The following is an 11,982-nucleotide window of genomic DNA, read 5'->3' as shown; positions in this document are numbered from 1 at the left end:
TCTCTGTTGTTATTCATTGATACATTATATCATCATTTTTGGGCTATGCTCATAATATTCTGAGCCCATGAGAGAGAGAGAGAGAGGAGAGATTGATGACTAAGGGAGGCCGAGGGCCTGATTGTGAGGATATTTTTGGGATCGGGCTGCACGCCGCAGCATGCCATGTTGGCTTTATATATTATTACTATTATATGGATCGGGGCTGCCCGCCTGCAGCAGGCCTTATAGGCTTATTATGGCACGTGAGTTGTCCATGCAGATTATAGTGCTTACTGAGTGCGAGTGCGAGTGCCTAGTGCTTACTGTAGGAGCCCCTCCGGAGTCTGTACACACCCCCAGTGAGCGAATGTACCTACTGAGTACGAGTGCCTAGTGCTAAGTGACTGTGAGGCATGAGTGATTTTGACGTATGCCCGAGTGGCAAGAGTGATTGTAAGATATGCCCGAGTTGCACGGGTGATTGTGAGGTATGCCCGAGTGGCATGAGTGACTGTGAGGTTTGCCCGAGGGGCGGTATATTAGTGATGTTCTGCCCGAGGGACTGTTTATGATTTTATCACTGAGTTGCATCGCATTGGCATGCACATATGACATACATACATAGAGATGTAGTTTCCTCATGCTGTACAACATCACATCATTCATGATTTCTCACACATTTTTGACAGATGGGCATAGTGATGCATTTGTTTTACAGGGGTTATCCGGAAGAAAAATGAAACATCTTATTTATTATTGAAAAGATTTTGGGAGAAATTTATTTTTTTCAAACTATTCATATTTTTGGCAACTTCGGCAAACGATTTGGGTTTTCACTGATGTATTTGAAAGGAAGAACCATTATTATTTATGAAATCATGATTTAGCTGAGCATTTTATCTCTGAATTACTTCTTGTATTATTGCTTTATGTGGTTATGGACTGTTGTGGACTACTGGTTTTTGGACCCGAACTTGGTAAAAGTTCGTCACTACTTTCAACCTAAGGTTAGGTTTGTTACTTTCTCAGTACATGGGGTCGGTTGTACTGATACTACACTTTTACACATTGCGTGCAGATGTTGGCTGTTGTTGTTGATGTGCTCGATGGTTGCGGGATTTGAAGATGTACCTGCGTTCCTGTTGTAGCTACCTCTTGTTCATTGTAGCCTTAGATTTATAAATGCTCTGTTTATGTACTAATCAAATAGACTATGTATTCATTTCATTTACGCTTTATAAACTCTATTCTTAGAAGCTCATGATTTGTACTACCAGTTCTTGGGGGTTGTATAAGATTAAGATCTTTATTCATTTAAATTGCTTTAATAATTATTATTGGAATTGGATAATTGAAAGTTGGCTTACCTAACGGGTTGGGTTAGGTGTCATCACGACTAGTTGGATTTTGGGTCGTGACAATTTGACCCTGGTTCCACTTATTCATATGTGTCATCATATTTTGCTCATTATCTGGATATACCCTACGAGTCCTTAGTTTTACTGGTTTGTGTATCTACACCGGTGGGCGATATTATTACTGTGGACCGTGTGTATCAGTCGTGTGTGATAACTATTGGGAAACTGGAGACCAAAGTTTATCTCTTATTACTCGGTATGGTTGATTTCGATGTAATCCTGGGTATGGATTGGTTGTCTCCATGTCATGCTATTCTGGACTGTCACACAAAATCGTGACGTTGATGATGTCGGGGTTGCCAAGGTGGAATGGAGAGGTTCTCTAGATTTTGTACCTAGCAGGGTAATTTCTTATTTGAAGGCCCAACGTATGGTTGGAAAGGGGTGTTTGTCATATTTGTCCTTTGTGAGAGATATTGATGCAAATACTCCTATTATTGATTCAGTACCAGTCGTGTGAGACTTTCCGTATGTATTTCCTGTAGACCTATCAGGTATGCCACCCGATTGGGATATTGATTTCAGCAATGACTTGGTGCAGGGCACTCAACCTATTTTTATTCCTCTGTAACGTATGGCACCAGCTGAGTTAAAAGAATTGAAAGAGCAACTTCAGGAACTCCTTGAAAAGGAGCTTATTAAGCCTAATGTGTCACCTTGGGCTGCAGTGGTTCTATTTGTGAAGAAGAAAGATGGTACTATGTGGATGTGCATTGATTATAGGCAGTTGAACAAAGTTACAATCAAGAATAAGTATCCTTTGTCGCGTATTGATGACTGATTTGACCAGCTTCAAGGAGCGAGGGTGTTCTTCAAAATTGATTTGAGATCGGGGTTTCACCAGTTGAAAATTTGGGATTCGGATATTCTAAAGACGGCATTCAGAACTCGTTATGGCCACTACGAATTTCTTGTGATGTCTTTTGGGCTAACCAATACCCCAGCAGCATTTATGCATTTGATGAATAGTGTATTATAGTCATATCTTGATTTATTTGTCATAGTATTTATTGATGACATTCTGGTGTACTCACGTAGCCAGGAGGAGCATTCACAACACTTGGGTATTGTATTATAGAGGCTGAAAGAGGAGAGACTTTATGCCAAATTCTCTAATTGTGAGTTCTGGCTTAGTTCGGTGGCATTCTTGGGACATATAGTGTCCAGTGAAGGAATTAAGGTAGATCCGAAGAAAATAGAGGCAGTTTAGAATTGGCCCAGGCCATCTTCAATTACTGAGATTCTAAGTTTTCTCGGCTTGGCCGGTTATTATCGTCGCTTCGTGGAGGGTTTCTCATCTATTGCATCGCCTATGACTAAATTGACCCAGAAAGGTGCTCTGTCAGGTGGTCGAATGAGTGTGAAAAGGGCTTTTAGAATCTCAAAACAGCTTTGACTACAGCTCCAATATAGGTGATGCCTACAGGTTCAGAGTCTTATACTGTGTATTGTGATGCGTCGCGTACTGGTCTCGGCGTAGTGCTGATGCAAGACGGTAGGGTGATTGCCTATGCGTCTAGACAGTTAAAGGTACATGAGAAGAATTATCCAGTCCACGATCTTGAGTTAGCAGCTATTGTTCAGGCCTTGAAAATTTGGCGGCATTACTTGTACGGTGTCAAGTGTGAGGTATATACCGATCATCGGAGTCTACAACATTTGTTTAAACAGAAGGATCTTAATTTGCGGCATCGAAGGTGGTTAGAGTTGCTTAAGGATTATGATATCACCATTCTCTATCATCCCAGAAAGGCCAATGTAGTGCCCGATGCCTTGAGTCGTAAGGCGGAGTATTTGGGCAGCTTAGCATACTTACCGGTAGCAGAAAGGCCTTTAGCATTGGATGTTCAGGCCTTGGCCAACCAGTTTGTTAGATTGGATGTTTCCGAGCCGAATCGAGTTTTGGCTTGTGTGGTTTCTCGGTCTTCTTTATATGATCGCATCCTAGAGCGCCAGTATGATGATCCACATCTGCTTTTCCTTAAGGACACTGTTCATCACGGTGATGCCAAGGAAGTCACCATTGGAGATCACGGTGTATTACAGATGCAGGGCAGGCTATGTGTGCCTAATGTAGATGGTTTGCGTGAGCTGATTCTCCAACAAACTCACAATTCGTGGTACTCTATTCATCTAGGCACCGCGAAGATGTATCAGGATTTGAGGCAGCACTATTGGTAGAGACGAATGAAGAAAGATATAGTTAGATTTGTAGCTCGGTGTTTAAATTGTCAACAAGTAAAGTACGAGCATCAGAGACCGGGAGGGTTACTACAGAGACTTGAAATTCCGAAGTGGAAGTGGGAGCGTATTACCATGGACTTCATAGTTGGGCTCCCATGGACTTTGATAAAGTTTGATGTTGTTTGGGTGATAGTAGATAGGTTGACCAAATCTGTGCATTTTATTCCACTTGGTACTAATTATTCTTCGGAGCGATTGGATGGGATTTATATTCGCGAGATTGTTCGCCTACATGGTGTGCCAGTGTCCATCATTTCAGATCGGGGTACGCAGTTGACCTCACAGTTTTGGAGAGCAGTGCAGCGAGAACTCCGTATAAAGCTTTATATGGGAGACGGTGTCAGTCTCCGGTGGGTTGGTTTGAGACAGGTGAGGTTAGAATATTGGGTACTGACTTGGTTCAGGATGCTTTAGAGAAGGTCAAAGTGATTCAAAAATGGCTTCGCACGGCACAGTCTAGGCAGAAGAGTTAGGCCGACAGGAAGGTCCGTGATGTTACTTACATGGTTGGAGAGAAGGTTCTACTCAAGATTTCACCCATGAAGGGTATGTTGAGGTTCGGGAAGAAGGGAAAGTTGAGCCCTCGGTATATTGGGCCTTTTGAGATACTTAAGAAAATTGGAGAGGTGGATTATGCACTTGCCTTGCCACCTAGTATATTAAGTGTTCATCCAGTATTCCATGTATCCATGCTCCGAAAGTATGTCGGGGATCCATCTCATATTCTGGATTTCAGTACAGTACAGCTGGACGGTAATTTGACTTATGATGTGGAGCCGGTGGCTATCTTAGGCTGGTAGGTTCGAAAGCTGAGGTCAAAGAACATTGCATCAGTGAAGGTACAGTGGAGTGGTCAGCCAGTCGGAGAAGCTACTTGGGAGATTGAGAAGGAGATGCAGAACAAATATCCACACCTATTTGAGACTCCAGGTATTATCCTAAACCCGTTCGAGGACCAACATTTGTTAAAATGGGGGAGAATGTAATGAATTGGCCGGTCGTTTTAGGTATTATAACCCTATTCTCCCATTTACTGCTCAATTTATGCCTAGCAATTGATTTATGACTTATCAAGTTAGTTGGTTTAGGTCCGGAAGGAATTCGGAGTGAAATGAGACACTAAGTCTCATAATTTAAAATTTTAAGTTAGAAAAGTTGACCGGATGTGGATTTATGTGTAAACGACTCGGATATGAATTTTGATTATTCCAATAGATCCGTATGATGATTTTGGACTTAGGAGCATGTTCGGAAAATTATTTGGAGGTCCGTAGTGGAATTTGGTTTGAAATGCCGAAAGTTGAATTTTTGAAAAGTTTGACAGGGGGTTTGACTTTTTGATATCGGGGTCGGAATCCGATTCTGAAAATTGGAATTCCTCCGTTATGTCATTTATGACTTATGTGCAAAATTTGAGGTTAATCGGACGTGATTTGGTAGGTTCCGGCGTCGTTTGTGAAAACTTGAAATTTCAAAGTTCATTAGGCTTGAATTGGGGTATAATTCGAGGTTTTGGCATTGTTTGAGGTGATTTGAGGGTTCGACTAAGTTTGTATGATGTTGTAGGACTTGATGGTATGTTTGGTTGAGGTCCCAGGAGTCTCGGGTGAGTTCCGGGAGGTTAACGGATCATTTTTGGACTTGGCATGTTGGCTGAAGACTACTGGTGTGTTTTTTTGGTTTTCTTCTTCGCGTTCGCGAGTGGGCCCTTGCGTTCGCAAAGGAGAATTTGAGGTAGGCAAGATTTGCTCCTCGCGTTCGTGAGTGGGCCCTCGCGTTCGCGAAGAGGAGCTGAGTTGTTCATCGCGTTCGCGCTTAGGTATCGCATTCGCGAAGGGAAAAAATAGTTGGCATGGATTTTTGCCTTCGCGTTCGCGAAGAGTGAATGTTGGGCAGCACAATTTTGTGCTTCGCGAACGCGAGGGACCTGTCGCGTTCGCGAAGAAGAGTGGTCTGGACAGAAAGTTTAAGTTCTGAAAAAGGGACTTCATCCCATTTTCCATTTTTGACAGATTGGAGCTCGGGAAGATGCGAGTTTTGGGAGATTTTAAAGAAAAACAACGGGGTAAGCGTTCTTAACTCATTATTGGTAAAATTACCCGAATCCATGATTGTTTTTAACATTAATTGGTGAATTAAATTGGAAAGAGTAGAAAACACTTTTGGTTTAAATTATAGATTTGAGGGTCGAGTTGAGGTCAGATTTTGGCAAAATTGGTATGGGTAGACTCGTGGTTGAATGGGCTTTCGGATTTTGTAACTTTTGTCGGGTTCTGATACGTGGGCCTCACGGGAAAATTTGAACTAAATTTCGGATTTTTATGGAAAAATTATATTTTCATATGGAATTAATTCCAATAAGTTTTATTGACTGAAATGAATTAATTTTGACTAGATTTGAGGCATTCGGAGGCCGATTTGCGAGGCAAAGGCATAGCAGAGTAAAGAACTTTATGTTTTGAGGTAAGTAACAGTTATAAATGTGGTCCTGAGGGTATGAAACCCCGGATGTTTGTGTTATGTGATTATTTTGGAGGTGACGCACATGATAGGTGATGGGCATGTGGGCGTGCATCGAAGGGATTATGACTTGGTCCGTCCCGTAAAACTGTAAATTTGAATAACTTGTTGTTAGCTATATGCTCTCTTTGTGTTGAAGAAATTTGACTGTAAATCATGTTAAAAATCATGCTCAGGCTATGTGATAGTACTGTTAGGACCCACAGAGGTCGCGTACTTGTTAAATTATTTGCTAATTGTTGTCTTGTACTCAGTCATGATTTTACTTGTGCATCATACCTCAGTCTTTTTTGTTTTTATATATTTATTGATTCACTATGTTATCTTTGTTTGGGCTGATCTTTGTGATTTCCGAGAGCCCGAGAGACTAGAGAGGTTGAGGACTGAGTAAGGCCGAGGGCCTGTCGATAAGGTAAGGATATATGGCACGTGAGTTGTCCGTGCAGGATATTATAGCACGTGAGTTGTCCATGCAACACGTGAGTTGTCCATGCGAATTATGGCGCTTGGGCTGTAGGAGCCCCTCCGGAGTCTGTACACCCGCGCGGGTACCCATTGAGTGAGAGTGTTGAGGGCTGAGAGCCGAGTGGTTGAGCTGTTGTGACGAGTTGAGTGATTGTTGCCCTGAGAGGTTGTACTTGCTTTTCATTTGTTGTTGCATTTAGTTGCTATCTGTCATTGTTGTGAAATTCTCTGAAAGATTCTATATCCGGATTACATGAACTGTATAAAATTGATTTGACTTGAACTGCTGGATTAGAAAGCATGTCTATTCTTTGCTGGATTTACTGAAAGTGAACCATAACTGTGTAGCTCGTCACTATCTTCAATTCCTTAGTTATTATTCTTACTTGATGACTTGGTTGTACTCATACTACACCTTGCACTTCGTGTGCAGATCCAGGTGCTTCTGGACATAGCAGGTGTTGATTCTCTCGTACAGTTGATTTTCCGGAGATTTAGAGGTAGGTGCCGTGTTTCGCAGACCTTGTCTCTCCTTCCCTATCTCCTTGTTTACCGTATTTTGGTCTTAGACTATTATAGACCGCATTTTTTCCAGACTTGTATTCATATTAGATGCTCATGTACTCAATGATACCAGATTTTGGAGAGTGTTCGTATCAGTATTTGTGAAATTTTGTATTGTATTTAAATATTATATTTTTAAACTTAAAAGAAAGTGTGGTTTATTGATATTATCGGCTTGCCTAGTGTCGAGATAGGCACTATTACGACAGGTTGGGATTTTGGGTCGTGACAATAGAATACAACAACACAAAGATAACTAAAATAATGTATCACGTTTAATAAGTTTTCTTCACAAAGTTACTATTTGTGTATGTGTTTTGACAGGGCCGATATTTGTTTGATTTTAGCATACTCCTCGTACACAGATTATTTTATACCATTATTTGTTTAAATTCACGAAACTAACAGAGATATTTTCTTATTGTATTCAATTGATGCAAAGCAGAATTGATTTCTCACAGTAAATATCTCTTATATTACCTTCCATCCATGAAGGTCCATTAGAAGTGCCTTTCTTTTTCTATTAATTATTTGACATCGAAAAATCTATCATATTGCAGTGTCGATCGACAGGAGTAAAACAACAACAAAAAAAAAGGCATGAAAACCCATACTGAATCCCTGGTGATGCTTTCAGTAGAGAATTGCTTGAATACGTGAACATCAAATTTATAAAAGATAAAGTAAGAAATCAGACATAAAATTGTCAGTATATAAATTTTTTTTTGCTCAAAGAAAGAGAACTTAAAGAGCAACAAAGCTAGAAACCAATTTTCTGTTATGTATGCAATGATCCAAACAACATGTGCAAAATTCGTCAATAAGTCAATTTTAATTTAAACTGATGATCCTATATGAGAATAGTAAACAAAAATTACAATTGACAATCGTTCAATTTGCAATTGTTTAGTAAGAATGCACGAAAGTTTATTATTATATAAGTTCAAGAACAGACTACATGTTAGAAAATTTACCTCAAATCATAAATAAATTATCGATAGTATCAAGAGTTTATGATAAAGAACGTATAATATTGCTTCTCTTATAGAAGTGGTCTGCTCCTTTTTCTTGGGAATTATTTTGGTTTCATAATTCTAAAAACCTAAAGTGAATCCTAAACCTAAACAAAAAAAAGGGAATAAAAGAATCTAAACCTATAGCAGTAATTAACAACCTACGAAAGTAATTAACATGGGACTTAAAATAATCCTAAACCTAAATGAAAGCATAAACAAAGAAAAAGCTACAGAAGCCTAAACTTAAAGGAAAGCCACACGGCATTAAAGAATCCTAATTCTAAACAAAGAAAAGCTTAATAGAATTCTGAACGTAACTAAAGAAAGCCAACGGCTGCTTGTTTTCCCGCAAAAAGAAATTATTAGTGATTAGAATTACAATTATATCTAACATAAAATTGTAACGACCCGACTTATCATTTTAAGAATTAACGCCTCGTTCAGCGACTTAAGGTCTCGAGCAGTATCGTAATATGTATTATGACCCGCGTGAGTGGTCGAGTTTGGTTCTCAGAAGATTCAGAATTTAATTTAAAGAACAATTCTCATTTTTGAAGCTTAAATGAAAAGAGTTGACCGAAGTTTGACTTTTAAGCAAATGACTCCGGAATGGAATTTTGATTATATCAATAGTTTCGTATGGTGATTTTGTACTTAGGCATATGTCCGGATTTGAATTTGGAAGTTCGTAGGACAATTCGTCACATTTCGGCAAAAAGTTGGAAAATGAAGTTCTTGAAATATTCATAAATTTGACCATAAGTGGACTTGGATGATATCAAGATCGGATTTTGATTCTGGAAATTTGAATAACTTCGTTATGTCATTTATGACTCGTATGCAAAATTTGAAGTCATTCCGGACTCATTTGATATGTTTCGGCACGAGTTTTATAAATTGAAAAATATGAAACTGAGAAGTCTGAATCGAGGTATGAATTATAATTTCGATGTTGTTTGACGTGATTTGAAACCCCGAGTAAGTCCGTATTATATTTCGGGACTTATTGGTATATTCGGACGGGGTCCCGAGTACCCCGAGTGTAATTCGGATCTATATCATAGCAAGGTATCAAATGAGGGTGAGTAGAGAGGCAAGAAATGGAAAAGAAAACAATTGGGAGCGTGCTAGAGTCAGTGCAACGCGCGGATTGTGGTACGCTAGCCCTCTCAGCAACTTTGAAAACCAGTGCATTATAGAGGTTTGGCACTGGACCTGTCACACTACCATCTGAAGCTTTTCTCTTAAGTACTCATTTCGGGGGTTCATTTCCCCATTCATCTTGGACGAATTTTGGAGTTTTCCTCTATTCTCTCATGACCACCAACTGCTCTCTTCTTCAAGGTAAGCAATCCCCATTATCTTGGTATGAAATTTCATCATTTTTATACTAGTATTAATAAAATCTACACATAAAATACTTAGATCTTCACGAAAATTCTTCAAGAACTCAAAGGAGACTTTTGCAAGATTTTTTCAAAAAAGGTAATCCTTCACCCTTATACTTATATGTATGGATTTATCATGAGTGTGTGAGCAAGAAATAATTATTAACACTTATTGGATGGTACTTGGAAGCCATAAATACCTAAACTAGATTATTGGGTATTGTAGAAATTTTGTAATGAATTAATTAGCAATAATTGGGTGGATGTGAGTTCATTGATAATTTTAATGGTGCTAAAGAAGGTTGTTTGTAGACAAAGGATGATTTAGTATCTCTTGTTGGTGGGAAGGTGGGATTGTTGGATGAAGAAACACCATTACTAGAGGTAGTAAAATACTATGTACTCTAGGTGTTTGATAAAATGCCTAAATGACCAAAAATATGAAAATTTGTTACTAATATTGGTGTAATCATATTGCATTGTTGTAGATTGAAATTTATTTAGTTTGGTGGACCATCGTAGTATTATTAAGGGGTGAATTTCATATTTGAGCCGTCCGAAGGTGGCTTCACTTGTGAAGATCATTTAAATCATTGACTTAGTATCGTCGAGGTAAGTATCTTACCTAACCTTGAGTGGGAAAATTATCTCTTAGGCATTGAGTCTTATGTGGAAATTGTATAATTGAAAACCATATATGCGAGATGACGAGTACGTACTTGGTTTATATGTGCAAAATTATATTGGTTGAAATTCGTAGACGCACTTATGTATTAAATTGGAAAATTATTGGAACTTAGTAAATCCTTGATTTGTCATGCCTCATTCCTTGTTTGTTGAGTTTGTATTTTATATGATAATTATTGCCACTTGAATTTTTTTTATGTGGATTCTGTGTGTTTGTTGATTTGATATTTCTTGAAAATAGTCACATTATGGATATTTCATCTGTAAATAATTAATTAAATAAGTCTAAATTGAGGCATTTATATATTTATCTAAAATTTAGATTAAAAAAGGTGTTGTCCTATGATGAGTTATTTTTCCATCCTTGTGGTGGTTTTTGAGATTTTATATACATTGTATTGAGCCGTGGACTATCTGTTGTGAAATTAATTGACTTTGTTGTACCTTTGGAATGGTTGTGGCCTACGGACAATTTGTAAATACGAGTTGATGATGTTGTGATAATATTCTGTGTGAACTATTGTGTGATTTGAGTTACTGTTATGCGGCGTATAAGGGTGGCATTCCATTGTTGACATTATGCGGGCATAAGGGTGGTATTTCACTATTGTTATGTATATTGGGATATTGTCTAGGTAGAGTGATAAGGGAGGCTATTTAACGGAGCTATAAGGGAGGCTAATATAGGAGCGATAAGGGTGGCTATAGGAGGGATAAGGGCGGCTATTGATATTGTCAGCGTGGATGGATAAGGGTGGCTACTGATATTGTCAGGGCGGAGGAATAAATAAGGCTATTATAAGAGTGATAAGGGTGGCTATAGGAGAGATAAGGGTGGCTATTGTCAGGGATGATATGTGATGGTGTGGGGTTATTGTGTTGGTAATTTTTATGTGATAATGTGGGGTTATTGCGTTGGTAATTTTTATGTGATGTTGTGATTTTTCTTGTGTTTATTTTTATATCTTGTGCAACTTGTCTTGTTGTTTTGGTAAACTTGATAATAGTCTGATCTCTATGGAAATTGTGAGCATATGGCTAGTGCCGAGCGGATTATGTTATATGGGATCGGGTTGCACGCCGCAACATGTATGATTAATGTTATATGGGATCGGGTTGCACGCCACAACAGATATTAAATGTGGGCACATGGTACCGCGAAAAATATGATGATTTTTATTATTGGCACGTGAGTTGTCCGTGGAGTTTTGATAGAAATATGGGCATGAGGTGCCGTGAAAACATGAAAGTGGTCTGAGACCCATGTTATGAAAATATGAAAGTAGGCTGAGACCCGTATTTTATGATTATGAAATGAGGTGTCACAGAGTGACTTTATTTAAAATAATTTATATTCGAAAGATATTTATTTGAAAGAAGTATATTCGAAATAAAATTATTTGAAAGAATTTTATATTCGAAATATAATTATTTGAAAGAATTTTATATTCGAAATATCTTTATTTGAAAGAAGTATATTCGGAAGATATTTATTCGAAAGAATTATATGTGAAAGATTTATATTTGAAGGATTTGATTAATTAGTTGTACTTGTATTCCTTATTCGTTTAAGCAATAATTATGGTGTTCTTGTTGCCTTGATGTTTATATCACTGGTTGATTTTTTTTGCTATCGTTGCTAGTTGTTTTTCAGTACTATTGTATACTGCTATATTGCACAGGTTATTTGACTAGTGA

This window comes from Nicotiana tomentosiformis, chromosome 2 (genome assembly GCF_000390325.3).
Source record: "Nicotiana tomentosiformis chromosome 2, ASM39032v3, whole genome shotgun sequence".
In the NCBI taxonomy this organism is placed as follows: Eukaryota; Viridiplantae; Streptophyta; class Magnoliopsida; order Solanales; family Solanaceae; genus Nicotiana; species Nicotiana tomentosiformis.
The sequence above is the reverse complement of the archived record's forward strand: the minus strand, read 5'-3'. Positions refer to the sequence as shown.